Below are 15,451 nucleotides of genomic sequence, written 5' to 3' on the forward strand. Positions count from 1 at the left end.
TAACCTCTTGGTTGGGCATGGGCAATTTTTCTGAGGTACATTAGTACTGTTGGTACACCAATTTTTTTGGGCCCTCGCCTACAGTGTAATCCAATTAATTTTTTGCCCACCTGCATTATAGCTGATGTTACATCAGCTGTGCTGGGCACTGCAATAGGATATATTTATGTACCACTGGTGGCTTCCTGGGATGCACCCATGCTGTCGGTCCACATGGACTTTCCATTAGGGAGATGTACGTGCCTGTGTATACTTATAAAAAACTCGAGCCTGACTGGGGCATGCAGTTTGGGCCGAAGCCCACCTGTATTTAATCAGACGTTAGCTCTGCTGTCCAGGGCACTGCAATGGGATATATTTTTGTACCGCCAGTGGGTTCCAGGGAGCCACGCATGCTGTCGGTCCACACGGACCTCACATTAGGGAGTTGTACCTGCCTGTGTCTATGTATTAAAAACCCCGGTCAGACTGGGGCATGCAGTGTGGGCCGAAGCCCACCTGTATTTTATCTGACGTTACCTCAGCTATGCAGGGCAATGCAATGGGATATATTTATGTACCGCCGGTGGCTTCCTGGCACCCACCCATGCTGTCGGTCCACACGGAGTTGTAACTGCATGTGTCCACTTCTAAAGAACCCCAGTCTGACTGGGGCATGCAGTGTGGGCCGAAGCCCACCTGCATTAAACACGACATTACCTCAGCTGTGCTGGGCACTGCAATGGGATATATTTATGTACCGCCGGTGGCTTCCTGGCACCCACCCATGCTGTCGGTCCACACAGGGTTGTAACTGCATGTGTCCACTTCTAAAGAACCCCAGTTTGACTGGGGCATGCAGTGTGGGCCGAAGCCCACCTGCATTAAACATGACATTACCTCAGCTGTGATGGGCAATGCAATGGGATATATTTATGTACCGGAGGTGGCTTCCTGGCACCCACCCATGCTGTCGGTCCACACGGAGTTGTAACTGCATGTGTCCACTTCTAAAGAACCCCAGTCTTACTGGGGCATGCAGTGTGGGCCGAAGCCCACCTGTATTTAATCAGACGTTAGCTCTGCTGTCCAGGGCACTGCAATGGGATATATTTTTGTACCACCAGTGTGTTCCAGGGAGCCACCCATGCTGCCGGTCCACACGGGGTTGTAACTGCATGTGTCCACTTTTAAAGAACCCCAGTCTGACTGGGGCATGCAGTGTGGGCCGAAGCCCACCTGCATTAAACATGACATTACCTCAGCTGTGATGGGCTGTGATGGGCAATGCAATGGGATATATTTATGTACCGCCGGAGGGTTCCAGGGAGCCACCCATGCTGTGGGTGCACACGGAATTCCCATTGCGGAGTTGTACCTGCCTGTGACTATTTATAAAAACGGTCTGACTGGGGCATGCAGACACCTTGACAGAATGAATAGTGTGTGGCACATAGGTTCCCCATTGCTATGCCCACGTGTGCAGCTCCAGATGGAGGTGGCACAGGATTGGATTTCTCATTGCTTCTGTACAGCATTGTGGGCTATCGCCCCGCCCCTTTTAAAGAGGGTCGCTGTCTAGCCGTGCCAACCCTCTGCAGTGTGTGCCTGCGGTTCCTCCTCATGGCAGACGCACTTATAAATAGACATGAGGGTGGTGTCGCATGAGGGCAGCTGAAGGCTGCGCAGGGACACTTTGGTGTGTGCTGTGGACACTGGGTCGTGCGGGGGGGGGGGGGTTGGGCAGCATGTAACCCAGGAGAAGTGGCAGCGGTGTCTCATGCAGGCAGTGATTGTGCTTTGTTGGAGGTAGTGTGGTGCTTAGCTAAGGTATGCATTGCTAATGAGGGCTTTTCAGAAGTAAAAGTTGTTGGGGGGGGGGCACTCTTGCCGCTATTGTGGCTTAATAGTGGGACCTGGTAACTTGAGATGCAGCCCAACATGTAGCCCCTCGCCTGCCCTATCCGTTGCTGTGTCGTTCCCATCACTTTCTTGAATTGCCCAGATTTTCACAAATGGAAACCTTAGCGAGCATCGGCGATATACAAAAATGCTCGGGTCGCCCATTGACTTCAATGGGGTTCGTTATTCGAAACGAACCCTCGAGCATCGTGAAATTTTCGTCCCGAGCAACGAGCACCCGAGCATTTTGGTGCTCGCTCATCTCTAGTAACTATCCATTAGTCTGTCCCTTAGTTCTTGTCTCAGGTTGAATAGTTCCGTATGGAGGGTCTCGGAGGGATTTGATAAAAGTTGTTTTTCATTTTTGGATATCTGAGTCAGGAGTTTGTTGATTGTTTGGGTTTTTTCCTTTTTATGTTGTGCTCCATTTTTAATGAGAACCCCTCTTATAACAGCCTTGTGGGCATCCCATATTGTGAGTCGGAAGACATCTGGAGTGTCATTGTTTTTAAAATATTCTTCTAGAGCGGTTTGTATAGTAGAATTATATTTAGGTAGCTTTAATGGCTCCCACCCGCTAGCGTTTTTTTCTCCACTGCGCTGCGAGAGTAAGTGAAAACTCTTGCAGAGCAGTGCGAGAAAATCGCTGCGATATCACTGCGACAGTCTTCTCAATAGGGCCAGTGGCAGCAGTGCTAGCCCCATTGAAAAGATTCAAAGAATGCAATGGACTTCTGTCACAGCTGTGGCAGAAGTCAGCGGTATGCTATCCCATTGCTTTCAATGGGATCGGCACTGCTGCCAATCCCATTGAAAGCAGTGGTTTCTGACAAGCCCTGCAGAATGATTATCGGAGAGGGGCTTGAAATATAAGCCGTTCCCCGATAATCATAAAAAAGTGGTTAAAAAAATAATAAAAAAGTTACTCACCTCTCCTGCTGTCAGCCGCGTCCTCCTCCGGCTGGCTCCCCGGCACTGCTACTGAGGGCTCAGCCAATAGCAGCTAGTGCTTAGCTATTAGCTGAGTGCTTAGCCAATGGCAGATAGCTCTTAGCTATTCATTGATGAATAGCAAAATCTTATCTTATAAACATTCTGCGGGGCTTGTCTTATTTTCGGGGAAAAATGGCATGTACCTGTTAGTAGCAGCAGAAAACCAGGGTTTCCCATCCTCTCTAGTGAGCATGTTGTTCTGGAGAATACTACAGCCATTGTGGACTGGTTGGCTCAATCTTGGTCCTCTCAGGAGGATGACTCTAATGTTACTTTAATTCAGTGGTAACCATAGTGGTATTGGCAGCTATAAAGTTGGGTATGGTGAGGGAAGGGGAGCTCACATGACATCAGAACAGAATGAGTCTGAGGGAAGTGGCAGAAATAATGAAGACTATGATAATAGGGTAATTTTAGACAAGATGTTGAAGCCAGGTGACAATGAGGTGTAGATGTTGTCACAGAAGAGTAGTGGCATCACTGGCCATGATAAGGACCTGAGCCAAAGTAGGCACTCAGCATCTGCAAAACATCCCAGGGGTAGGCTTGCCGGTATAATCAGCTCAGGAGCAGGTGAGAGTAACACTACTGCTTCCGATGTAGTCTCTAGTTGAAAGCCTGCCAGAGGAGGTGGAAGCTCGTATGGTGGTAATTAAATCTCTTTACAGTACTCTGACAAGTGGCAATTTTTTTGAATCTTCCTGGAGAAACAAAACATGACTTACTGGATCTGCAAGCGGAAAATAACATGTCTACGCACCACAAATGTAAGAACTATGCGCATCGTAACATATGGCACTGGGTCAAACCACAGACTGGACCAGAGACTAAATCACTCCTGGAACTGGTCTTGCATGCATCAAAACACTTCTCCATGACTGCCAGGTAGGTCAGCCGCACTGGTTCTTCTTTCTGTATGGACAAGCCTTCCCAGTTTCCCACAGCCAAAAACCAATTACCACACCATCAGAGGTCTATTTATTATTTTAGAGACACAAGGACCAACTAACAAAATTTAAGGCTTCATTCAAAAAGGTAGCAGTGCTTTTATAAAAAAATATATATATACAAAAAGTACAAAAATGTTAGGGGACATATGATATATACACAAAACAGGTATGAACATAGAAGAGATAAAATAATATAAATAGCAGTTTTAAAAAATTGGATCAAATAACACCTGGCTGCAAGGAGCACTCAAAAAAATGGACAATCCCTTACCCAGCTTCTTGGTTGAGCAATATGTATCATATGTACAAAAAATTTTAGGCATTTCAAAAAAAAAAGTGGCTTTTTGCCAAAGCTGTATACAAGTCATTTCTCACAGATAGAAAGTGTAGTCATGAGAAACAGACATTTGATTGAAAAACAGATAAAACGAGCCAGCAGAGGAAGTGGTCGCACAGAAGCTCAGCTCCTGTGACCCGGGCGGATAAAACCTCTTTTTCAGGCACAACCGTCCGAGGGAGACACTGCTGAACAACTGCTTTAGCAGCTCTGCAAGCTGAGGATCGAAAAGAGATGCTCCGGAGGGCTGAGTGACGCCGCTAAAGATCGGGGCCTACTACCACCAGTGAAGCCGGGGCCTAGATTTCAAACCGGAAGTGGGGCAGAGCGGACCGGAAGTGGGGCGCGCTCGGGAAAACATCGCAGCGCCGGCTATTTAACAACAAGCGGCTGCCCCCAGAGCCCTGGACGGGGGAGTGAGAGGTCTGCGGAGGGAGAGGAGGCGACGGGGGAAGAGGCAGAAGGTAGGAGAAAACAGCGCTGGGACCCGCGGCGCCCCCCCTCCCCCCTCCCCCCCGCACGCTGGGGAGTGGGATGGTGAAAGAAAGGCTATACTTAGCCTAAACCGCTGGCCCATCCAGGAGAGTACGATCGGAGCCTTCCATCTGAGCGCACCATCGCACAGCTGCAATCGCCTCTTCCCTCATACAAAAAGTTAAAAGCAGTCCTCTACCCTACCCTAGAGGAACAACAAGTACCACGCTTCCCTCCTCGCCTCACCATACCTGCCATCGCATCACACCCCCCCCCAACATTCTAAATTACCGGAGGGCCGGGAGGCGCGCGGTGCGCCGTGGGTGCGAATAAACGCCAGTCAGTACCAGCGGCAGGATACCACCCGGAACCCGGAGAAGGACCTCCAGGACCAGGTTTGGAGCAGGCTGTGGGGGGCGCGCTCGTCTCCCAGAGCACGGCACAGCGGAGGCCTGTGTATAGGTGGGAAAGGAGTGAAGAGGCGGCGGAGGCGCCATTAAGGCGAGAGTCAGGGGAAACATCCCCGATACGGACTGGGAGCACTATTACTAGTTCCTGGGAGTGGTGAATAACTGCCACCCAAAGGCAACAGATAAATACCCATCAGGAGTCTGCCACTGGAGCCGGGTGCTACACCCTCCCCCCTCCATCTGCGGTCTGAATAAATTGCACTCATACAAAACAAGATTAGAACAAGAAAGGTCTTACACAGTCTGACTCCCTGAAGCAGATCTACGACCCATAACAAGAGACACTGTGCACTACTAAAGTTCTAAAGTTAAAGAGCTGACAAGCATTAAAAGCACCAAATAGTACTGAGAGTTGCAGCTTTTCAAACCAAACCAGCTCAATTATAACTGATCTATCTATCTATCGGGCTGACCCTTGAAGAGGGACTGATATCCCAACAACTTAAACCTTTCACAGGCCTAGCCTGAATTTTTACATCACTGCAGAACCCTGTAGCTGGCTTTGCAGACTAAAGCACCCCTTCCCAATCTCACTCAGAGAAATCCTACTAACCCGTGGGCTCTGGAATTGGCAATAAAGCTAATCTCCCCACAGGCATAGCCTGAATTTTTTGCAGAACCGCAAACTGCAGTTCTCCGAAGCAACTACTTCAAGAGCCTCGATCAGGCGCGCACCGCTCCATTTGACACTTTTGGGGGGTCGCTGTAGATTGAAAGACAATCCGAACCAATCGCATCGCCTAAACCTGCTTGTCTCTTTAAAGTTATTAGTATTCTGCAACTAACCAAACATTTCCTCCAAGAACCACATCTCCCAAATGGCCCCGTAAAAGGGCAGGCTGGGTGAAGGGCCCCATCGCATAATCAAGACTAAATCGTAACCCTCGCAATGGGTAAAAACAGCAGAGACAAAAGCAACGACTCCTTATCTACACCACGTCCTTCTAAGAGTCAATCAGATATGCAAAGATTCTTAAAAGAAAGAGTTTCAAGATCCCCGTATCCTTCCAGCAAAAAGTCATTGAATCTAACGGCCCCGGCCCCGCAAAGCAGTGAAAGAGAAGGAGAAGAGTCCTCAGAGGAGGAAGACAACGGCCAAATATCAAAAAGCTTTATGAGGGATCTAATGTCTAATTCTCTACGGCCAATCAGAAATGATCTCTCAGAGATCAAAGAGGAAATCAAGGCCATGACAAAAAGGGTTGAGACCCTCGAATCTTCCTCTTCCAAGATCATCCAACACTCCACCGAAATAGCCCAACTGGTAAGAGAACACCACCAACATCTAAACCAAGTTCTTATATTACAAGAAGACATTGAAAACCGTAATAGACGGAATAATATAAGATTGAAAGGTCTTCCAGAATCGTGGGCGTCCGAAGTATTACCAAAAATTGCGATAGAACTGTTCACCCTTCTTGTAGGTCAAGACAGAGCATCATCTATCTCTATAGAGCGGATCCACAGATCCTTGAGACCTACACCCACAAGCTCAGAACCGCCAAGAGATATAATTTGCAAACTCTTAAACTACCCAGATACTCAAGCGATTTTAAACGCCTCCAGAACCACCAAAGATTTACAATATGAAGGGGCACCTATACAAGTGTATCAAGATCTTGCACCAACAACCTTGGCTAAGCGTCGGCTGATGAGACCATTATTAGAGGCACTTCGGGCCAAAGACATTCGCTACTCTTGGCTCTTCCCGTTCGGACTGGGAATAAATCTAAAAGGCCGAAGGATAAATATCCGTTCCCCTGAGGATCTACAAAAATGCTGGCACCTACTAGAAATTGAGCCAATGGAGATCCCGTGTTGGTTACCGCTACCTGAGCCGCCGACTTTCCCGGAGCTACCTAGCGCGGATACAGAGCCACCCCAAGGACGTTCACGATCACCTAGGGAAAAAAAGAAAAGACCCAAAGATGGCCCACCAAGGGAAGACACCTGAGAAGGATGGGAGCCGTTAACCTTACTTATCGGAGAGTAGAGGTTCCTTGCTTATGTTTAAAGGAACCTCTATAGTTGTCAGTTGGCATAAAAAAAAGAACTTTGTCTCTGCATATTCTGCATAAGTGATGGGGCCTGACCACATGGCACAGGCCCACTTAAAGATAGTTACTTACTGTTTTTCTTTTCATTGGTTTGAAGGCTGTCTCAGTTGAGAGCTCATAGGTAGAAACATCACACTCTCTGAATATATACTGAGTGTGGGAGCAGTTTGATTGGATTATCTGCGGTATTCCGAGGAAGACCTCTCAACTGACACACTTTTGATTTGTTTGTAAACTACCTCAACCCCCATACCCGCATCCCCACTTCCTTCCTTAACACACCCACTTACCCACCCTCCTCTACCCTTGACAGGAAAAGAAACTTATCTGTACCGATTAATATTTAACTGAGTTGATTTATCTTGTCTTTCTTAAAAATACAGGCACAGAATAGGAGGAAGCAGCTAAGAAGGCTCTCACCCGTTTTACTTAATTTAACGCCCGGGGTCTAAACTCGCCGCACAAGAGACACAACGTGATACACCTGCTAAAAAAATGTAAGACAAAAATTCTTTTTGTGCAAGAAACACATTTTAAAAAAGATAGACAATTTACACTCCCGGGGTTGGGGTTTCAGCAATACTTTTACAATTCACACCCAAATTCAGCATCTAAAGGGGTAACCATAGGATTCCACAAATCAATTCCATTTAAACTGGATGCACAGTTCCAAGACGAGGAGGGTAGGATCCTTTTTCTAAGGGGCTCCATTAACAACCTAAAGCTGACAATTGCAAATATCTATGCTCCAAATTCCGATCAGATCCCTTGGCTGATAAAGCAGATGGATACTCTTAAGCAATTCGCCATTGGACACATCATAGTAGGAGGAGACTTGAATATTACATTAAACCCGATCCTAGATTCCTCAACAGGTCGCTCACAAATTTCACAGGTAAAACTAAAAAGGTTACAACGTGCTATGTTAGAGTTAGGGGTCCTGGACGCTTGGCGCTCCCTCCACCCCTCCACAAAGGACTTTTCTCATTATTCTCAAGTCCACTCTTCCTTCCAAAGGCTGGACTATATACTGATCTCCACGGGTCTCTTGACCTATCTGAAAAGGGCAGATATAGACCCCATCACTGTCTCGGATCATGCTCCAATCCATCTAGACATCAATTTACCGGACATTGTCCCGGGAGAATGGAGATGGCGTCTGAATGACTCCCTTCTAGATCCCCTGGAGGAAAGACTAAATATAGAAGAGCATCTTGAGGAATACTTCAAGAATAACACAGATGGTAGTGTAGAATCGCCTATGGTGTGGGAAGCTCATAAGGCATTTGTCAGAGGATTGTTGATAGCCTTGGGCTCAAAGGTAAAAAAACAAAAACAAAAAGAAATTGACAAATTACTATCCCAAATTACAAAACTTGAACACACAACAAAACAATCCCAGACTAAACAGAACCTCGAAGAACTTACCTCTCTTCGGCACCGCCTCAAATGCTGCTTAACTGAGAAGTTTAACAAAAAGCACATCTATTTTAAACATGCTGCCTACGCACACGGCAACCGAGGCAGTAAACTCATGACCTCGCTTCTTAAAAAAATGAAGACAAGGAATTCTATCTTAAGTATAAAAACACAATCTGGGTCGCGAGTTTCCTCGACACCAGATATAGCTAGAGAATTCCAACTCTTCTACTCAAAACTGTATAATCTCGAAGAAAGACCATCCCCCCAGGCCAAACAGATTCTGTCTGAGAGGGTGGACGCGTTTCTGAGATCCCTAAAAATAGCAAAATTAAGTGACATAGAGGCGACATCCCTTCTGACCCCAATTTCAGGGAAAGAAGTAGAGGAGGTTCTTGACTCTTTTGCTCATGGCAAAAGCCCCGGGCCTGATGGTCTTTCACTTACCTATTACAAAGCCTTCAAGAAGCAACTGATTCCCAGACTCACCGAAACGTTCAACGCACTACTAGAAGGAGCCACTCTACCTAGACAAGCTCAGGAGGCTCACATTACCCTTATCTTGAAGGAGGGCAAGGACCCGACACAGTGTAGTAGCTATAGGCCTATATAACTCATCAATTTAGATGTCAAGATCTGGGCCAAATTGCTGGCGAAGAGAATGAGTGAGTTCATCCCGACTTTGATAGACCCGGAGCAAGCGGGCTTCGTTAAGGGCAGAGAGGGGAAGGGAAATTGTCACAGACTACTACACGCAATCCAATATGCCCAAACTCGTAAAATACCGATGGCCCTAGTAAGCACTGATGCTGAAAAGGCCTTCGATAGGGTAGACTGGGTCTTTATGGAAAGAACATTACTCAACTTTAACTTCCCCCTGCCCTCATCGCGGCTATATTGACACTGTATTCAAGTCCACACGCTAGGCTAAAAATAAATGAGTCGCTGTCCCCACCATTTGAAATTAGCAATGGGACGCGTCAAGGCTGTCCCCTATCCCCGTTATTATTTATCCTCACGATAGAACCATTGTTACAATGGGTGAGACAGGACCCGATTATGGAAGGACTTAGTGTCCAGTCGGGTTGCTTGTCATCAGCAGCATTTGCGGACGATGTCATGTTCGTGATTACTAAACCAGAGAGGAGCCTTCCGAGACTGGCCTAAATCTTACGAGACTTCGGATCTTTATCAAACTTTAAAGTCAACTTCGAAAAATCAACGATTCTAAACATAACGATCCCCGAAGCTAGATGCAGGCCGCTGAGGGTTAACTCCCCGTTTGTATGGTCCGAGACAGTGGTGGACTATCTTGGTATAAAACTTACGAAAAGAACTGGAGATCTTTTCTCGAAAAACTTTGACCCTTTAAACGCCCAAATAAAAACACTATTACGAAAATATGACCTTCCATTCCTTTCATGGTTTGGTAGGAAAAATATCCTAAAATCCTATGTCCTGCCTGTTATACTTTACAAGCTGCGTATGATCCCAATACACCTCCCGTTAACGTTCTTTAAATCTCTACGAACAATGTTTTCGAACTTTGTGTGGAGACAAAAAAGGCCCAGACTGGCATTTAAGCTCATGACTAAGAGGAGATCGGAGGGGGGGATGGACTTGCCGAGCGTCCAGGACTATTACTATTCCACTCAGATCGGATACTGGATGGATCTGACCCGTCCGTCAAGAGACCCGATACTATACGACCTGGTGAAAGCGTCACATGGGGAATCTTTGACGGATGACCTGTGGCTTCCAAAAAAGAGCGTATATAGAGCTAAGGGATTCAATCCCCTCCTTAAAGGCCCCTGTGAAATTTGGGACAAAACTAGAGAGGCACTAGCCCCTACCCCTTCCCCACTGATACCCACCCGAAGCTTGTGTAGGCTTCTTGAAATCCCCCCAGACCCAGGCTCCCAGAGTATCTGGAAACAGATACAAGGCAGCAGAGTGGAAGATCTGCAGACCCAAGGGCATAAAACACCAGAAGAAATTGCGACCATACTGGTCACTAGCTCCAAACTTTCGCTCCTGCAGCGGGTACATATAGAAAAAGTAATAAAAGAATTCCTGTCCAAATACAAATCGGTTAGACCTAAAACAGACTTCGAAAAAGCCTTAATAGAAGACAAACCCAGTGCTAGGAAAATCTCTAATATCAGAAAGAATTTCATAACACCACCGCTATTTTCCAAACCAACCTTTCTAACGTCTTGGGAAAAGGAGTTAAAAATTACCCTCTCCACAGCTGATGCTAAGTTAATCCTAAGACTGGCATATGGCCTCTCTCCATGTGTTTTGATGCAGGAAAGCCATTACAAGCTTTTAGTCCGATGGTATAAAAACCCCCAATGGCTACACGACTATAAATTAGCCCCTGATGATAAATGCTGGAGATGTAGGGCCACAACGGGCTCATATCTCCACATATGGTGGGAGTACACGGGAATCATTCCTTTCTGGAAAGAGGTAGAAAAGGACTTGAAGGTCTTTTCACCAGGTATAACAATTTCACCAGAGATGATATTCCTCTGGAGGCCCTCCTCTAACTTTCATCCTTTCAAAAACAAATTAATAGCATTCTTATTGGATGCAGCGAAAGCGCTGATCCCTCTTAACTGGCTTCAACAAAAAACCCCAACGGTTTCACAGTGGAGGGAAAAAGCAGACATGATATGTTGTATGGAAGAGCTAACAAGCTGGAATAGGGGGACTAATGAAGACTTTATCTTAACCTGGCATCCCTGGAGAGAGGCTAGGAAGGACCACTAGCTTACAACAAGCTTTCCTGGAAAGAATAAAACATAATACGCAGATATAGACGATAATTCCTTTTAGCAAAGGAAGTCTCGGCAGGGACGGACGGGAAGGACCCCGGGCGTTGAACACGGAGACACACCCGCGCCCACCCGCTGGAAGGTGGCCGGAGCAGAGGTGAGTGAGCCATCCAGGTGATTAGGAGCTTCATATAGTGTCTCACCTGTACACAGTCTGTAACCAGACTAGTTCCCCTCTATCCCCTCCTTTCCCCCCCCCCGTCTTCCCACCTTTCTCCCTCTTTGCTCTTCACTACCTCTCCCCCCTCACCCAATCTCCCCTTATAGACCCAACTTGTTCAACACATTTGTCTACTAGACTGATGCAACTTGCTGCAATGCTAAATTATAACCCAAGATGTATACACAACACTATTAAGGATGTTGTGGACGGGGGTGTTCCCTCGTGACGCCAACCAGAACTAATAAGAAATGGACGGGCAGTTTTCGCTAAGATACAGCCCGGAAATTATTAGAAGAGCCACTTGGCTTCACTTAGTGGAGCCATGAATCTCGTACATAGATTGGGAAGATAAGGCTGGTGGGCCACGAGAGTCACTCCCGAAGTTCATTGTTGCACTGTTTACTGTCTTACTGTATTATCACCTTAACAGGTGCAAAAATGATGTTTTATTTCTGTGATTTCAAGAGAAATTATTGAGTGAATTGTAAGCATTGAAAATAATATGGAAAATCAAATTCTTAATAAAAAATTTGATTTAAAAAAAAAAGAAAAACAGATAAAACAATACATTTTCTCACTAACCTTAAGACATAACAAATAGATATGCTAGTCTGAGAATCTGCTGCACTAGTGATGCTGGCTGCACACCTAGAAAATCCATATCTCAATTTGTAAAAGAATTGAAAGGGCATGAGATACTTAAAGGAAACACTAGTTACTTTGGAAAGAGAATTAATTTGAAGCTTATAAGATGGCTGACTGGAAACAAGATGGACAGTTAAAACCGGGATCTTAACACACTCATCTACACATAATGATGGACATTATAATTCAATGGAGGAGGAAATGGAAATTATGAAAAGGAAGCTTACCAACATTGAACCAAACACAACAAACTCCACTTCAGGGGTATACTTAAATCACTTGAAATGAGGAAATCAGGGAGTTCAGGGAGTTTGCTGCTTTTCTTCCAGATACCAGTATTTGGTAATTGAATAAGCACACCATCTTTCAAAGTCCACGTCACTCCATACCTCCGTTCCAAGAGATTTCATAGTTTGCATAATTTTTTTCCCATGTGAAAGAGAAGTTAATAGAGGTTGCTAAATTTTCTCCTACAGATCTTTTGACTGCAACCTTGGCACAAAGAAGAACACTTTGACCCAGAACCAAACTTTTTTGGGAAGAATATATATTATACAAATAAGGTCTTTCAGTAAAACTCTTGATCGCTAAGAATTAGTTTGATTTCCTTGATTGCTCACCAGAGGATGGTCTCAAGTTATGCAAAGATGACATCTAATTCCACAAAGGAGAATTTGGAGTCCAAGTGAAAAAAGGCTCTCCAACTATCCAAGAAGAACTGACAAAAGTCTTTTATGGTAAACATAGTCTTCTGTGGCAAAATATGCATTTGGGCTCTTGTCTTAACTCATGGTTTTCTATAAGTGGTTCTTAATGTGCTTTATGAATTAGTACAATAGTACACATGGACTCTACACAATTTGTCGTCTCTGGCACATGCATCTTTAGTTTTTTTATTTCCATTCTATGGATGGTAAGATCATCATTTGTATCTATCTTCTTGCCTTTGGCTCTCTGGATTATGAAGAATAAGTCACTCACTTTTCACGATTATTCCCTAAGCTATAATGTATCATTATTAATTCCTACATTTATGACTAAATATACTAGTGCCAATGTCTTTTGTAAACTTTGGTGGCTGCTTAGCTCTCATATTCTTTATGCAACTCTTCTCGAATCATTATTTATATTTGCTGAATAGTTTTTAGTGCTGTTTCAATTAATACAAAAGTTATAAATAGGGACCTATCACTGGATAGAATCAGTGTGGCTGGCTGTTTGGCTATCCATTCTACTGACTCTATCCTCATTTTTTCCACAATTGCCTTCCTTTACTTGGTAAGGCTTTTCTTAGATGCTCCTTCTGGCACACTCAGTGCATCAATTGGCATTCTCCACTGCCTCCTTTTAGTGGCTCATACTGAAATTGATTAACAGTCAGACAACACCCATTGAGAGCATTTGGTGGGAACTGCCTGCTTAATACATCAATAGTGCCAGGAGTTGGACCTAAGAAGAGCCTAAGTAGATGAAGGGAGTTGAGTATGGAAAAAAAAAATGCAGATAGGGTCAGAAGGGCCACAAGTGCAGAGCCATTTAGCCTAATGTAGAAGAAAGAGCCCAGCTTATCCAAAAGTTTGCAAAAATATTTTAAAACAAACAAAAACTTTTTTTTTAGGAAATCATTAAAAAATGTCCTTTGAGTGTAGGAAAAATGACTAAAATATATACATGCAAAACTAATACTTGTTTGCAGTGTGGTCATCTTTTCTGTACTCAAAATGAATTTTTTAACGATTTCCCAGTAAAGATTTTTACTTTTAAAATATTTTTCCAAACTTTTCGATAAGCTGGATTTTTTCTACTACATTTTCTGTACACCTTTTGGTCGAACGTCTCCTTGTTTTGTCTATTCAGTTTGCTGGCAAGCTGAATTTGCTCTTGCCTTTTCTATGCAGTCCAACCCTGGATTAAGGCCTAAAAAATTATTGTGGAAAACAGACTAAGGTTTTTATTATAACTTTTTCCATGGTTTGTGGCATGATTATAAGTGTAAAAAACAGGGAATATTAACGAGTTATTTCACAAGCTTTCATTTCAGAGCTTTTTAGAAGTTGGTCAAAAACTTCCAAAAGATCCAATATATTCATCTTTCATAGACTCGTGGTTCTTAACCCTTTAAAGGGGTTGTCTCGCGCCGAAACAGGTTTTTTTTTCCATAGGCCCCCCGTTCGGCGCAGGACAACCCCAAAGGATGTGTTAAAAAAAAAAAAATTTATTACTTACCCGAATCCCCACTTTGCGACGTCTTCCTTCTTCTTCCTTCACCAAGATGGCCGCAGGGATCTTCACCCACGATGCACCGCAGGTCTTCTCCCATGGTGCACCGTGGGTTCTGTGCGGTCCATTGCCGATTCCAGCCTCCTGATTGGCTGGAATCGGCACACGTGACGGGGCAGAGCTACGAGGACCAGCTCTCCGGCACGAGCAGCCCCATTCACAAGGAAGAAGACCGCACAGCGCAAGCGCGTCTAAAAAAGCAAGAAGACATCAGAATTAGACAGATCCATGGTGACGGGGGCGCCAGCAACGGAGCAGGTAAGTGAATAACTTCTGTATGGCTCATATTTAATGCACGATGTACATTACAAAGTGCATTAATACGGCCATGCAAAAGTGTATAACCCCACTTGCTGCCACGAGACAACCCCTTTAAGGACCAAGCATCGTTATTATATGGCGCTTGGTCCTGGGTTTTAATCTCCACTGACAGCAAAAGTATGGCACAGGATTAAAGCCTTCACTCCTGTGATCAAGCAGGAGCAGGTTGGGTTCTCATCTGTTAGATTTTTAACCGCTTCTGCCTTCTCCTTTCCCAAGTCCATAGCACTCAATAAGCATTATGTACTAAAAAGTGAAAGCAGAAGTGCAACTTCTACTATGCGACCCAGTGATCACATCACCACCTGGTGCCACCCTGTTAAAGCTGCGCTGCAGGGTCCTAGCAGATCCTGATCAGATCTGCTAGTGACTGTCACTACAGGGGAAGTTTTTACCTGTAACTGGGGCTCCTATTAAGACAGACAATGTGAGCGACACCCAGAGGACTTATATTATGTCATAGGTGACATAAAGGTTTAAACAAATAGTTACAAAAATAAGTTACAAAAATACAGAATAAAATAAAAATATATACATAAAAAAGAAAATGACCCACAGCTGATGCCAACCAAAACCATCACAGTATGTGTCCTATAATCCAAAACTATACATATTATATAT

This window comes from Eleutherodactylus coqui, chromosome 2, assembly GCF_035609145.1.
Source record: "Eleutherodactylus coqui strain aEleCoq1 chromosome 2, aEleCoq1.hap1, whole genome shotgun sequence".
Classification (NCBI taxonomy): domain Eukaryota; kingdom Metazoa; phylum Chordata; class Amphibia; order Anura; family Eleutherodactylidae; genus Eleutherodactylus; species Eleutherodactylus coqui.